This window comes from Myripristis murdjan, chromosome 19 (genome assembly GCF_902150065.1).
Source record: "Myripristis murdjan chromosome 19, fMyrMur1.1, whole genome shotgun sequence".
NCBI lineage: Eukaryota > Metazoa > Chordata > Actinopteri > Holocentriformes > Holocentridae > Myripristis > Myripristis murdjan.
The window spans coordinates 16,214,091-16,223,195 of NC_043998.1; positions in this window are offsets into that span (position 1 = coordinate 16,214,091).

Sequence of the window (9,105 nt, forward strand, 5' to 3'; positions counted from 1 at the left end):
GCCAGCAGTCATCAATAAAATACCTGATCCACACATGGGCTTATCTGCTGTGACTCCTGTGGGTGGATCCGCCCCGTGCAGACCTCTACTGCAGAGTGTCATTTATTTTACGGTGTCCTTGCCCAGAACACTGGCTCGGCAAAATCTCACACCCCTGAGTCAGTGACTTGAAGAACTGCAGCCCTGCGTCAGACAAAGTTTCATCACTTCATTGAGCAAATCTTTTCTACAACAGACTCACAGTTTACATAGAAAATAATGCTCCAATTGAGGAGGAGGGGATTTTGACAATAAACTGTTGCAAATTGAGTCCCGCTGTCTAACCTAATGTAATGCAGAGAGCCTGAATAAAGAAATTGACTGTCTCTATAAATACTATCTCTCCAAGTTAATAATCCTATGTTTTTTTTTTTTTGACAGTTTAGGATAATACTGTTTGTAGAAAGTATATTAGCAATACAGACTGAAAGGGGTTAGGGTTTAGTCTGACGGGTGTTGGAATCACCTAGCTTTTTCCGTTTACAAATATAATCATTTATCATATCATGAGCTCTCTTGTATTTGAATCTCTGGAGCAGGGCTTGTGCCAACCATGTGCCATAGAGAGCTGAGAGTCTGCAGGTTTTCATTCCAACCAAAAGGTCCACCAGGGAATTTCACTGACATCACTTTCAAGCTCATCATTGAAATCACCTGGTGGAGTTTTTGGTTGGAATGAAAGCCTGCAGCGTCTCAGCTACCGATAGCACATGGTTTCCTAGCTCTGCTCTGGAGCATACCTATAATGTACTGCCTAACCTTGCCTATTGTGTTGTGCTCTGCAGGTAGTAGCTGATCAGCGACTGATTGAAAACAGCTGGACTGTTCTCTTGACCATTACAGAGTGTCTGTCTCCACTCTGCTGAACCTGCACACTTGAGGAAGGCCTGAGTGCACAAACATGTCTGTTGTGCTTGACTTAAAATTGTGTGCTCATAAAAAAAGAGAAAAATCTTGAAATGTGGAAATAAAGGAAGTGTAAACAGTGATTTCTATTCAATGCAGTCCACAGGCCACAGGGATGCTATCTCTCTCTATGGCAGTTTAGAGAAGTTACAGAAACTCATTTTGAAACTCTATTCTTGCTCAATTTTGGCATAACCAATTAAGTCATGATTGCAACAGAAGTGCTAATCCTCATTAGCCGCATGCAGGCGTGACTGAAAACAAAAGTACTTTTGTGAAAGCCCCGACTGTCATGTGCTCCCACAATTGATAGCTGTCCTGCTGACCCCTGCACGGGTGAGTTTGTGTGCAATATTTGGGTGTGCAGCTGTCCTGCCATCCATGACCCCATTATTTACAGGTAAATATTGCGTTTCACCTTCGTCTCTGAGGGTCGCTTCAAAAATAGTGTCTAAACAGGCCTGTCTTGAGCCGCAAGTAAACACCGCGTGCCACGGATGCTCAGGCTTGGGTTGTTTTCCACCTCACTCATTATTGGACCAATGCTCGTTAACAATCTCAGATGGGAACGATGAAATCTGAATCAGCGGGGACAGTATCATATATTTTCCATCCTCTTGTCTGTCATTGGTGGATATTAGGGGAAGGTCAGGTTTGGCAGCGGGTTGTACATGGCTGTCAGACTGCCATGTCAATCACACAGAGGTGATTATGGCCACAAGCTTAAGCTGCGCACCATATCTGGTGTTAAAACAAAGGAAGCGGGGCCATTGCTGTGTCAGTAAAACTGTGAGGATCACAGGGCATCCTGTCACATTACCGACAAGATCATGTGTCCCGCTGTGGTATAGGTGTGGAATGCACATGTTGCGGGACCATGCATTAAATTAAACCCATCTACAATACATTTCACTTTTATGACAGAATAACACTCATCACATTATCACGCACACAGTTGATGACTAATTTGTCATTTGCTTAGAAAGACAAATGAAACAATAGCTTCCATTCGGCCAGTGACAAGTATCTATTTGACTGAGAAGTTTATTGTCCTTTATGGAGATTCATTGTGTGCCGTACAGCAATAGTCCAATAAATTGCAAACATCACGCAACAACAACACCAGTAGGAGCTTTCAGTGAAATAATGTGTGATGATATTGCGCTTAAAACAAACAGATTTCATGTAGGATAAAATCAGTAAATCAACTCATCCCCGTGCACTTGCAGGAACATAAGAGAGGCAGATCTATTTTGACCAGACCGATACACAAGTGTATTGTTTCCAGATAAATATTGTGTCATCTAAATTTAACCCTTACTGTTCTATTTTCTCTTTAACAAGGGGATAACCAAAATGCAATCAAGAAACATGATCGTCCTGGCTTTTCAGATGGAAAAACTTGAGCAGACTTAGTTGCAGAGGGGGAAAAACATGATCTCCAGTTAAGTACTTCATCATTTATATAGAAATAGTAGAAATTTTGTTCTAATCCAAGCGCCCTTTTATCCATTCACCTAGTCCCTTTGATGTTTAGATTTTACCCCTGGCCATGGTCAGTTGTATTGTGTGGTCTTGAATTACACGGAGGAAGAGCTAGTGGAAAAAAATAAGGGCAGGAGACATACGATACAATGGAATCACAAGGGGAGAAACTGCGTGAGACTGCCAGCAACTCCGCTCTCCCTCTTCATTCACTCAAGACGTTCCTATTCTTACCAAAACACTCATCCGGTTGTGTCTATGGAATTTACACTGCTGGGATAAATTCACGCTAAACCCTGGATTTATGTCTCGGTCCTCTTCAGCCGAGCCCTCACCTCCCTCCCTCCTTTTTTCCTTCTCTTCTGTTTTTCAAGGTCTACTTCCTAAAAGTCGCTCAGGAAATTCCTCTTTCTAAGTATACGCGGCTTCATCCAGCAAATGTCTCTGCTGGGCAAGACTTTGACTGTCTAGTGCTTGGCAGAGATTTATAATGATTTAAAATTTAAAAACAAAACCAAAAGCATTAAAACACTGAGGTCGCAATACGCCATCTCAGAAAATCCAATTTCTCTATTTTCACTCATTCATCCTGTCGTAAAGCAACCACAGCACAAGGCCGCTGCACCAAAGTTGTTGCAGCTCCCATCCCGTGCCAACAAGACATTGCATCTGTACGCGCTGTATGCGGGCATGCAGGAACTGAGTTTACTGTTTGTCACCGTATACACTGTTTACATTTTAGAAGTTCAGGAGTTTTATGGAGGCTTTTGACCCACTTCACGCTATGACACTGCACAGACAGCCACCACTGTGTCATTCAGTGTGACCGCCACATTGTGGCTCGTTGTTACCGGGTAGAATTTCTCATTCAAAGCATAGCACTGCATTATTGCGCCCAGTAGTTTGACAGCAAAGCTAATCTCCAGTTCCTACAGCAATGGCCATGAACCCCTAAAACCCCAGGCCAGAGTCTGGAAGAGCTTATGATTCTGCAGGGCTGCTTTGCATGTCAGCGGGGCTCAGCCGACAGTATCAGGTTGGTCACACATGGCAGCTTGTAAACCGTGTGTGTGAAGGTCAACATTGATGGAGGCTGTTTACCAGCTATACAGCATTAAGAGAGCATTAACATATACAAGGTATTCCAACGCGGCTCAGCACTGATCTGGGTTGCATCTGCTTTCTTCCACGACTAATGCCAGCCCTAGGAGAGAGAGATCCTCAGATATAACATTCAAACAGATGATACCCATCTAAAAAGAGACATACGAACACTGAAAAAGAAGTGAAAATCCTAAAATTGACAGAACACTAATGTAAGATGTGTTTTATTTTCTCCACACTCCATTTGTGCCTTTTCACTTTAGCAGGGTCTGGACGGGCTTCTGTGGTTACTAACAGGAAGTCATACTGGCATCTACAGTAGAGCAGACAGAGGAATTGCCAGCAGAAGAGGCAAAATATTGGCAGCATCTCTCAAGCGTTCACCTGACAGACACTCCCAGCTGTGTGATCTTTTATCAGCCCCATTTAGGCAGCCATTCTCCGACAAGCATGCTGAGGGCTTTATCTTGACGCTCAGATATGTCTGCATGCCCACTTAAATGCATACATGTGCACAGACACATGGATGCACATGCACAAGTACACACATGCACGTACACTTGCAAAGGGAGATGAACCCGTGCAAATCCTCCCTTCTAAGGCCAAAAATGGAGAACATATTGCAATGTGATATGGTGTCAGTGAGGGGGAGATTGAGGCCACACTGATATCAAGACTTTTGAGATTATCAGGTAAATAATAAAGGAGCTCTGAAAGGCTGTGAAGAAGGCTGGATGCAGTCTGTCTGCCTCACTCTGGCACGTCCTTGTTTTCTTCTGCCTTTTATTTGCAGAGGAACAACTGATGGGTGTTATTGTCCTCAGCTGGAAAAGTTGCATTGTCTTGACTCTATCTGAACTGCAAAAAGCATCATTATTGTGCAGCAAATTGAATGTAATTGTTTCAGAAATGATTCGGCATTTTTTTGCAGAATTTTGTGGTTGCTGGGCAGCCAAGAAAGGAAGGTTAAAGGGAGTGCATGTGAATGGTTAGTCTCCTGGTTCCTGCTGCCCCCTCTGCAATTTTGGACAGCTGCAGCATCCAGCTACACACTGGATTTTATTTACCGTGTGTGAAAGATGGACTGATGAGAGAGAGAGAGAAGAGAGAGAGGGAGAGGGAGCAAGAGTAATAAAGGGCAGACCTGTTATGCGTTGTGTATGCCCTCTTCTCTCTTCAGGGCGGGTGAGGTGGGATGTGCCAGAGGTGTCAGTGCCACAGGATGGCTAATAACAGCTGAACTTGTCAGTGCCGATCGTCCACACAAAAGCCAGAGCGCTGGTTTCAGGGGATACGGCCTTTGGCAGGGGTGAGGCGCATGTTTGGCACCGGGGCACATCACGTAGGTCCACAGGCGCACCTATGCCCACTCTGGACCACGCAGACAGGCCTGTGCATGTCGGCGCAGGTCAGGAAAGAGACAGCTCAGAATTAGGTTAGCTTTATGAATAGAATGGGTCCAGTGTCACAAACCCTAATCCTAATTCAATCAGTGGCGATAAAACAGAGTTGCATGGAGGTGCGGTTGTTTGGATCGTGGAAGGGGTGAAAACACGGTGGAGTGCCAGGGCAGGGCACACCCATGCCCTAATTATTCCGATTACTGATCAGCCTCATCGGATCAGTGTCGACTACGGGGAAAAAGGCCAGGATGGAGAGGGACAGGTACCACAAAACCACCAATGGATAATAGCAGGCACTGTGCCAGGAACAGGCTTTGTCAGTCACAATGCCCTGTTGCATCACCGGCTTTATTTCATTTAACAAATTCATAATGTAGAGTAATCAGATGTTCTCTTGAGAGCAATGGGCATACGTGCTATAAGTCAGGAGAGGCCCCAGTGTGCAAGAATGTGCCTGCTGAAATGAAAAACATAAATTTTCCATTGAGTTGTTACAGGAAGTCTATAGGAGCATGCCATATAGATATAGAGGCAGCCTTTCATGGTGTAACACTGTATTTTCCAGAGGGCACTCTATAGTTTCCACCTGCGTTTAGAGGTGGGCAGGTTCACATGTCACTAGGTTTAAGAAGTGCCTGGTTCCTCTACAGTATAGGCTCTGAATGCTCCACCTCCTTGCTCTCTTTCTGCCCTCCCTGTGCGTTGTTTTGTGGTGTGGAAGCTGTGGCAGGAAGCATTTTGTGCACAGGATGCCGCCTAAACACACTGCTCCCACTCGGCTAATAACTTTAACACTTCTTCTTCCCCTGGCAGCACACAAACGGGACATGCTCACTTCCTCTTTGGCAGTCACTTCCTCTGCGGTCAGAGCTACAAGCAGGCGCTCCGTGTATGTGTGTCTGTGTGAGGTCAGCCTCATCGCTTATAGTCTACTACTCCCTTATGCAAGCGTTAGCTCTCCAGGGACAACCAAGTTATGCATATTCAAACTGTGCTCTCCTTTGATTTAGTTTTTTTCTTTCCCTTTGCCTTACTGTGTGTAAATAAACACAAGATGAGGGCATGCAGAATCATGGACTTATGAGAAACCAACAACGGAAACAGATAGGTCTCTTCCAAATCTGTTATCAGACATGCAGCGCATTGTTCTTTATGGGCTGCGATACTTTTATATGCTCCTTAGGGCTTTTTTTTAATTTTTTTTTTTTTTTACTCTGAACTACACAAATGTTTTGTTAACTTTTATTCACTTTCTTTCCCTTTCTCTTGTGTGCCTAATCACAGCTTTTATCACTCTTGTAGTTCAGAACTGTGCAAATATCACTATTGCCCTAGAGATTCTGAAAAAATATCGGGAACCACTTCTCCCCAGTCACTTACTCCTACACACACACACACACACACACACAAATGAAGGAATGAGAGATTTTTTCATAAAATAAAATTCACAGGAGAAAGTATGAGATGTGTGCAGTTCCAAAACTTCAAAATTCAGTTTTGTTTTGGTTATTTATTTATTTTTAGCTTAGGAAATTCCCTGCCATTGAAAATTTCCCAAAAGGAAGAGGAATGATTCGGGAAACTGATCGAAATCTTACTCATACTCCAGTAGATATATTTTCAGATGAAAGGCACAGCACATGGATATGACAGTCACATAAGCATCCTCCACAACAGGATCTGATACCTCTCATTCCCATCAGTGGAGCTTACTTTGAATAAAAAAGATGAATGGGAATCAGTGCGTCAGCGGGAGACAGTGACTATGTAGATGAGCTGAGGCTAGAGAGAATGAAGCAGCCCCTTCCTCCCCCCCTCCCTTACATACGGCGCACTCGGACTGATTCATCTCTTTCCCACTTTACACAGAAAGGAGCAGGAACAGCAGCATAAACAGTGCTGGGATGAGGGGGTAGTGGGGGTGGGGGGGTGGGAGAGATGGAGGAGGGCAGAGGCAACAGGATGTTGTTTGAGCTTCAGATCCTGTTTTCTTCCCTTTCCCAAGGAGCTGCTCTGATGCAGGTGCACAAGCAGCCCCCCGCGCCCCCCACCAGCACCGCACCCCACCCCACCCTCGGTCTCCCAGGTCATTCTCGCTCGGCCAAGCCCTCCCTTGCCCAAATAAGTACAGCTCTTCCCCCTTTTGGTGGGAACCCGAGAGCATGTACTCCAAATCAATCTCTGGCTCTCCCAGCGTACACACACTCACACACACACATATTCACACACTCACAAAGCCTTCCATTGTTGCGTGAAGTCGTGACTTTTGGCATCGCCTATCAATTAAAGGCCTGAGTGAATTAAGGAAGACGGGAGGTCAAGGATTTTTGCAAGGATCTGAAGTACTTTTGTCTTATGTAAGACTTTATTGCCATGCCTTTCCCCTGGACGGGAAGGAAAATATCCACTCAACCGTCACGTCATACAGTGGCGCAGCCTGAGGCCTAAGTGGCCCACCATTATGTTCTAGAGGCTTTGCTTTAGCCGTAGTCTCAGAGCAGAAGGAGATGAAAGAGGCTTGAGCAGAGCTGGTCAAGTGAGCTTTTGTTCCATGATGTATTTACAGTGAGAGAATTTAGAAGCTCTGGGGCTCGGGATGTAAAATATGCATTAAGGCCCCACATTTCTGCAGGCGTTCCTTTGTTCAATATGAGAAGGTAAAAGAAATTCTGGTGCTAGACATGGGAGGATGTAGCGGCTGCTTTTGGTTACATTGAAGCATAAATGTCAGGGGGGGGAAAGATCCAAGTTCAGCGGAGGGATACGTGTTTAACGAACATAAACCTTGCAGACCTCTGCGCTCCCCGCTCATTCCCCGGTCCAGCGCCCAACTCCAGTCCCCCCAAAAAACTCAGGGGCTGCGTTTCATTACAAATCATTCTCCAATTTTTAAGTGCGCTGCTGAGTTTCCATGACATCATCAGCTGTCAGTATGGGAAGCCAGTCGCTTATATTCTGAAATTCAAACCAGGGCACAGAGAGGCAACATAGCATGCACGCAACAGGGAATCTCCTGCTGGGCTTGACATAAATGACGGTACAATACTGGTGGTGAATTTGCAGCATGTATATGAACTCGGCCAGCCATAGAAAGTAATGGAAATAAAGAAAACAGAGTTGTGTGTGGATGGAGGGAGGGCGGGATGGTGTGGGTCTTACAGCTAATTTTTACCATGAAAAAAAAGGCTGCGAAGGAAGTCACAGCAGCAGGAATACAACACATCCCACAGTACGTGTTTATTGAATTAGAAGGTGTGGCTGCTGTTTGTTTACAGGCAAACCTGTCTTTTTAAACACAAATTGTCGTAAAACTGAAACTCTAAGACAAAAGACCGCGGTTGAAGTCACGGGTCAGCAAAAGTAAATGTGAGATCCTGCATCGCCAGATGACTCTGCACTGGGCTGAGATGGCTCAGAAGTGAAAAAGGAAGCTAAATGACATTGGGGAATTACAGAAAAAAAGCTTTGTTGGTGCACAGAAAAGTAACAGGTTGTGGGAGTGTTAAATAAAAAAAATAATAATAAAATAAAAAATAGATGGAGTGGCATTCCAGTGAAATCAGATATCCAGATGACTGGGCATTTGGGAGAAGCCCGGCTGCTTGACCTTAGCCTTGACCTGCAGCCTGATTTAGTGAGTTAGTGAGCTCCGAGTGGGGGAGCGAAGCACATTGACTGACAGTCCTTCACTCAGAGCCATCAGGAGCTCAGCGCCGAGGGCCCCACCTTCCCCAGTGTGGGCCCCCACAACCAGTTTACCATTTAAACACAAGAACTCTGATGTCAATCCAGCATTACCAATCTTATGTTTAAATACATCATTTCAAAAATTCAGATTTTTTCTTGAAGTTGTTTTATTTATTTATTGCCAATTTTATTTTTGTTATTGCTATTTGCTATTATTTTTGTTATTTTTGCTATTTTGCTCATTTGTTTTACTATGTACCAGTATTTTTTTTTTTTTTCATGCTAATTTGGAATCAATCAAGTGGATCTGCATGTTCACTTGATTCATTTCAGGAGGATAGTGCTTTAAAAAAAAAAAAAAAAACGGCAAAAATTTTTTAGAAAGTTACTGGTAAAAAATTTAAATAAAATGGTATTTATAATTATTAGAATTACATATTTAAAAATGAAAAATAAATAGGCCTATAAATAATGTGTTTTC